This window comes from Stenella coeruleoalba, assembly GCF_951394435.1.
Source record: "Stenella coeruleoalba genome assembly, chromosome: 1".
Taxonomy (NCBI): domain Eukaryota; kingdom Metazoa; phylum Chordata; class Mammalia; order Artiodactyla; family Delphinidae; genus Stenella; species Stenella coeruleoalba.
In genome coordinates, this window is record NC_137169.1 from 62,499,486 (window position 1) to 62,506,174 (window position 6,689).

The 6,689-nt window shown below is 38.8% G+C and overlaps 1 pseudogene across 1 annotated transcript; it reads right to left on the reverse strand.

Moving 5' to 3' along the window:
• Positions 1-5,592: 5,592 nt before the first annotated feature.
• LOC307193869 (bisphosphoglycerate mutase-like) lies at positions 5,593-6,443 on the reverse strand (annotated as a pseudogene). Its single transcript has one exon. The product of its transcript is annotated as a bisphosphoglycerate mutase-like (transcript).
• Between the last annotated feature and the right edge of the window lie 246 nt (positions 6,444-6,689).

The window sequence follows — 6,689 nt, forward strand, 5'->3', positions numbered from 1 at the left end:
CGCGGGCCTGTCACTGTTGTGGTCTCTCTCGTTGCGGAGCACAGGCTCCGGACGCGCAGGCTCAGCGGCCATGGCTCACGGGTCCAGCCGCTCCGCGGCACGTGGGACCTTCCCAGACCGGGGCACGAACCCGTGTCCCCTGCATCGGCAGGCGGACTCTCAACCACTGCGCCACCAGGGAGGCCCAGATCTTGGTTTTTATGTGGTTTATATTCCATTGGGTCTAGAAAGAAAGGCAGACAAAACCTGAGTAAATAAATAAGGATTCAGAGAACAGAAGATAGTACTAAAGGATATTTATTCACTGAAAAAAAAATGTATTGAGCACCTGCTATCTGTCAGGCATGCCATTATATAAAAAAAAAAAAAAAAAACCTTAAAATAGGGTAATGATATAGAAAGGCCTGGAGTGGAGGGGAGACTTTATAAACTCTATAATGCCCCCCTTATGGGGAGATATTTTTGCTGACACCTGAATTGTAGAGGCTGGTAGAAGAGTTTTTCATGATGGAAAGTTTAGTCTTCCAAACCCCTGAACTGGGGAAAAAACATGTCCTGTCCAAAAACAGAAAGAAAACACAGAAGGAAAATCTGGCTGCTCTTTGTGGCCCTGGGAAAGAGTGATGTAAGCTGAGGTTGGAGAGATAGGAAGGGATGATGGTGTGATATTTTTCAGTTTCCCCTTTGGTAGAGAGCTATGAAGGCAGAAAGGAAGCACTGACTCTCCTTCCTCAAACACCTTCAACCTTCCCATTTCATTCTAAGCAAATGCTCTATCTCTCTGTAATAACCAAGAACTCTGAGACTTTCTTTCTAGCATTAGTTGCCTGGTTGGTCAAGTAAGGCCCTGTGTTGAAAAGTAAAATATCCTAATTATAATATAGAATAAATCTATATTTTAATCAAGAACATCATTGGAATCCCACTTTCAACATGTGTATGTGTTGTGTGTATGCATTAGTCTTCAAGATAATTTAAGAAAAAATGTATATACTCATATACATAAGACAATATAAAGGCTGTGCTCTGCATAAGTGACTGATATAATTTGTATGTATGTGGTCTAATGATCTTAATCTCTCAGTGTTACATACAGAAATGTCTCTTCCATAATTTTCTGACTTAAATCTTTCCCCCACTTCACCTCCTGTTTGTTGATCAGAAGGGGTCTTCTTCTGCAGAATTCAAAGTAGAACTGGGTTTTACAAAGCAATGCAACTCTGGAAGCCAAAAAAAGAAACAAAGTGGAAAATAATTGACAGATATTTTAAAGCAAGAATTTCTTATGCTCATGACATTTTAAATGACTGAATTTTTCCAGAGTACCTGAAATTCAAAGTAGATAATTTCTTTCAACATTTTGTTTTAGATTAAATAAATTTTTAAAGTAATCTCAGTATGTTTGGTTTTTAATGCCTCTTTCTCTGTCAACTATTTTTTTATTTTTTTTAATTTATTTATTTTTTTAGTAGCCCAAAGCAGGCTTTTAAAAAGTGTAGTGTTGTAATTGCTTTATTCTGACAGGAACTTCCATACGCTGAAGATGTGAACATAATTCCTTGGTCTATTCAGAAGTAAACATGCCCAGTGGTTAAATGAGTTCAGATTATTAATCATTTTCTGAATAGTTATATTTTTGTGAAATTGGCAATGAGATTTTACATTTTTTCTCCTTCTACCTGTCAGAGATAACTGGTCAACATGAGGACATGTTTGAGAGGTTTGGTAGTGTTGTAAGATAAGGTGGTTTCCCATTTTCTCCACTGACAGCTATGGGCAGCAGGGTTCTTTGTCAAGTTTCTGTACTATTTTAGTTCCTCCAGACCACTGACAACCATGTAGTTTTCAGAGTTTTCTTGGCTTTGCATTATAGACTGCTCAGATCCCCAGACGTCAGTATCAAGCTAGTGTTTACATCTAAATGGCTTCCTTCATTAAACTCCAGCTTTGATTTTCAATCTATTAAATTTGTGTGCTGTTCAAAGGAATAAAATGATCTCAAGCATTTATTTAATAGGCTTTGTTTGTACAATTATTAAATTAAGATCATCACTGAGTATTACTTCATCTGGAATGATAATTTCAAAGCTGTCATTTTACAAGCAGTGTCAAGAGAATAACAGAATTTTGAAATCAATTTTAGTGAATAAAAGTTTTTTTCTTACTGTAGGATACAGTAAAACTGAACCAAATAATTTAATTTGGAAGTAAAGCCAAAGTGAATTCACAAAATGCGTAAACTCTAGAGCATTGTTAAGAGATTAGTGTTGCTAATTTAAGGTACTTCAGACTTACTTCACTGCATGTATACAGATCATTTGAATTAAGCACTTTTTCTGTTTATAAGTAAATGATCATGATCATTCTAAGCTGCTAGAAGGAAGTTTCTTCTGTTAAGTAGGTTTTACATTCCAAATAGTTTTACATATTTTAATTTACTAAGTAAATATTTTATGCAAAAACAATGCAAAGATAAATTTGATCATGGATTCTACATTTCAAAAAAGTTATTGTCCTATGCTTTAGTGTATATTGGGATATCTTTATAAATAACACATTGATCATAAAAAGGAAATGGATTTCTTTTTAATAATATTACAGCATGGTCATGTTTAAATGCCTATTTAAAGAGAACCTATTCCAGATGAAAGGGAATGGAATGTAGATAGATTCACCTTCCATTATCATATGATAAGAGCCGAGGAATGACCTTCAATGTCTTCCTAAACCTGAGATAAAATGGCTTTCTCTGGATACATAGAAAAAAACAAAACAAAATGAGACAAAGCCATGGTTTCCATTTACTCTGCCAATTCATCTCCTGTAATCTATCAGAAATGGTCAAATTGGGATTATCAAGGACTCATTTTAATCTTGGTTTCAATTTCTTTTTCCAGAAGCATTTTGCCAGAGAAAACAAAAGTAGCAGTTTCCTGCTCTCACTTGCAACTTACATCTTTTTCTCTTTCCTTACATCCAGATTAAGGACAAAATCTGAAAGACTTTGGAATTATTTTTAGCCTCTTCACCATTTCATATTGAAACTGTGCAGGACCCTGTGGGTCCCTCTTGGGTACAAAAGCCTCTCCATGTCCCTGGTTTCTTGTTTGTAGCAAAAAAATAAAAAGAGAGTGCTTTAGTTTCCCAGGCTTTCCCAGAGTTCCAAAGAGCAGATTCAAATAGTTAATGATTAGGACAATAGAGTCACAGGACTCCTAGTTCCTCCTGAAGGGATGCAGATAACAATCTGATGCATATCTTTGAGTTGTTCTATAGAAACTAAGATCTCCACTCAGGTGGAGGATGGTGAGTACATGCTGACCACAAGCACTAGACCCTGGACTGGTTGGAACCAGAATGTTGAGTTTCTGGAAACGTGATCCCTGAACCTCACCACCAACCAATCAGAAGGTCCAGGACCTCATCATGTATCCTAAGATCCTCTCCCCTAACTCTGTCTTTAAAAACCCTTGTCTGAAAGTCACTGGGAGTCCTGGTCTTTTGAGTGTGAGCCACCCATTCTCCTTGCTTGGCCCTTGCAATAAACTTTTCTCTGCCCCGAACTCTGGCCTCACTGTGCACTGTGCACAGGAACTTGGGTTCAACAAATTTTTGTTCTTTTTTTTTTTTATAAATATCTCTTCATTTATTTCAGCCAAGATCTCAAAAACAATAAAACCAAATTTTACCAGAAAGTGTCAGCAAAAATTCTCTCTCTCTTAGGAAGTCTGTAATATTCCAAAGTTACTGGGTGTGAGCACAACTTTGTGTGCAGGAGCACATTGTGCTGCCAGGTGTCCTCTGGAGGAGGATATCTAGATGTGGGACAAGGGAAGAATCCAACTCTAGGATCTTGAGCCATGTTAAGACATGGTCACCTCTTGGGCTGGAAAATTCAGATACCAATACCAGAGATACCAATACCAATACCAATACCAGATACCAATACCAATACCAATACCAGATACCATATCATGTCCAAAAATGATCTGAGTTGAAGCTTAGCAATAGGTTTGGAATCCTAGGAAGATCTGGTAGTTTTATTCTTGGCCCTGATCTCTGAATTATAAAGAGTGTTATTTGGTTAGGCAATAGGACTGTGAAAAGAAGGACTACCACAGAGAAGCCAGTAGTTGGTCAGGAAAGTCAAGCATCCACATTCCACGTCCTTATGCATCACAGATGTGACCAGCTGTGAGCAAACCAGGTTCATTTCTTCTTTTCAGCCATCTTCATCAGCTGATGCTCTAAGTCTTGATTTAAGGATCAATGGAGACCAAGCAATAGCAAGGGTTTTAGAATTAGTTTCCTTCTAACGACAGTTTTACTATAAAATGGATACAAATAAACCAACCCACCAATGGAAAACTGTGAAAAACTGGTGATATCTGTAACAGCTATGATAGTTGTAAATTGTTTACATGATTTTATCATTGAAATGTATGTCACTTGCTTTGAAATAAGGCAGTAGCTTAAAGAAATGATGACTTACCTATCTCTAGCATCTAAAAGCATCCTATATCAAGACTGATAAGCAGTCAATTCTGTCTGTGACCTACCCTGAATACTATAGACTACGTACCATAATGTTTTGCCCTCAACAGGTAAAGAACAAATGTATGTGACAAATGTGAATATACCATTTCCCCTGTTCAAGTGAATAAAATTACACCCACTATATTCTACCTTCCTGCTGACCCGACCTTCAATTTTTAGAGAATTAGGCATGTCTACGTGTTGAAATGAGTACAACTCTTTGTGTTATAGGAAGATAAGATCAGAGACTAATTCAGAAGCCTATACTTAATATTTATGAATCATACGGAAATACTTGGAATGGGTACCATTTTCAGTCACAGAACTTATTTTTAAATTAATTTTAAAGACCCCAAGATTAAAGTTTAAAAAACAAAAACAAAACAAAAAGAGAACATGAACAGATATAGCTGTCCCTATGCTACTAATTCTAGCAGCCAGAGAGGAATTCCACCAAATGTCATGAGGCAAAGGGCCTTGGTATTTGTTGTTGGCTGTCTTGGAGGAATCCATCAGTCACTCTCCCATTTAATGGGTCTCTGATCTTAACCTATCAAAGCATCTCTTTCCCTAGAGGAAAAGACTAGTAATAAATACTTAAGTATAGTGTGTTATCTAACGTCCTTTATTATCATCCTAGAAAGTCTCAGTAAATATAAACATGAACTACTTATTGGAGTAAGTAGTGCCTGTCAGTGATCACTCTATACTGATTTATTGAATGAGGAATACCTTGAACTTGAACTTCACTTGTTGCTCTCCCATCTTGGAAACGAAACTTAAGACATTGATTAAGCCCCACTGGTAACTAACTTAGTGACTAATTCAAACGGGCCCCGGCAGGGGCTAAAGCATAAGGCTTATGACATTAGTACTCAAGGCATCCTAAAGCCTTTATCTGAGCCAACATAACTTACCTAGTTACTTATGCAAACTCCACCCCACAGCCTAAATCTGGAAAAATCAGCGGGGGGTGGGGGGAGGGAGATCAGCACCCATAACATATTGCATGTCACTCCTTCTGCAACTATTCCTAGCCAGCACGTGGGAAAGATTTTATTTGTCATTGCATTTCACTTTTCCTTGATCCTCTACTTTCTTAATGGCTGCTTGGATAGCCTCTTGGTTGCCCAGGAACTGGTGAGGTCCAACAGCATGCAGGTTCTCATCCAGTTCCAGGGGAATGGGGACTCCAGTAGGACAAGTAATGTTGATAATGTCTTCATCTGAGATAACTTCCAGATGTTTCAAGAGTGCCTGGCTGCTATTTCCATGAGCAGACATCAGAATGGTTTTACTACTTAATACTTCAGGAGCAATCCTTTTGTTCCAATAAGGAAGGAGTCTCTCCAGAACATCCTTTAAGCTCTCGGATCGTGGCAGCTGATCCAAAGGAATGGCACACACTTTGTACCTCCAGTCATTGTAGATTTCATGGTAGTAAGGATGGGACTCCTTTATGGGTGGTGGGGTCACATTGTAGCTCTTTCTCCACAGCCTCACTTGTTCCTTGCCATGATTCAAAACAATTTGCTCCCTGTTGAGACCGATCAAGGCTCCATAGTGACACTCACTGAGATGCCAGGAGCTTTCCACGGAAACCTGCTCCTGCCCCAGCTCTTCTAGGATCAGCCAGGCTGTGAGGATGGACCGGTTCAGGATGGATGTGAACACAGGACCAAACTCAAAGTTTAGTGCTTTGAGTTACTGCCCACAGTTCTGAGCTTCTTCCATTCTTTCACTGTTAAGTTTTTGATCCACCCAGCTACAAAAACAGTTCTCTTTATCCCAAGCACCCTCTCCATGTCTTAACATAATCAGTTTGTACTTGGACATACTGATGGCTGAGCTTCTCTAGTGCTTTCCAATGGGCCAGTGTTCAGTGACAGCAATACGTCTGCAAAAAGGCCACCAGCGGCAGGCACTCCTTGGAAGCACTGAGCAGCCAGTGCCTCCCAGGACTCCTCACTGCGGCCGGCGTCAACTCTCTTTTCTAGCCCAGGAGCCAGAAGGGGCAGGTCCTAACAAAAATATTTTCAATATCTTCTAGATGTGAAAAGGAGAAATAGAATCACTGATCCAGGACTTTTAGAATATCCATGGTTAAATTTACTTTGAAGACATCAGTTTTCTATTTCAAAAGCAGCCCCTCA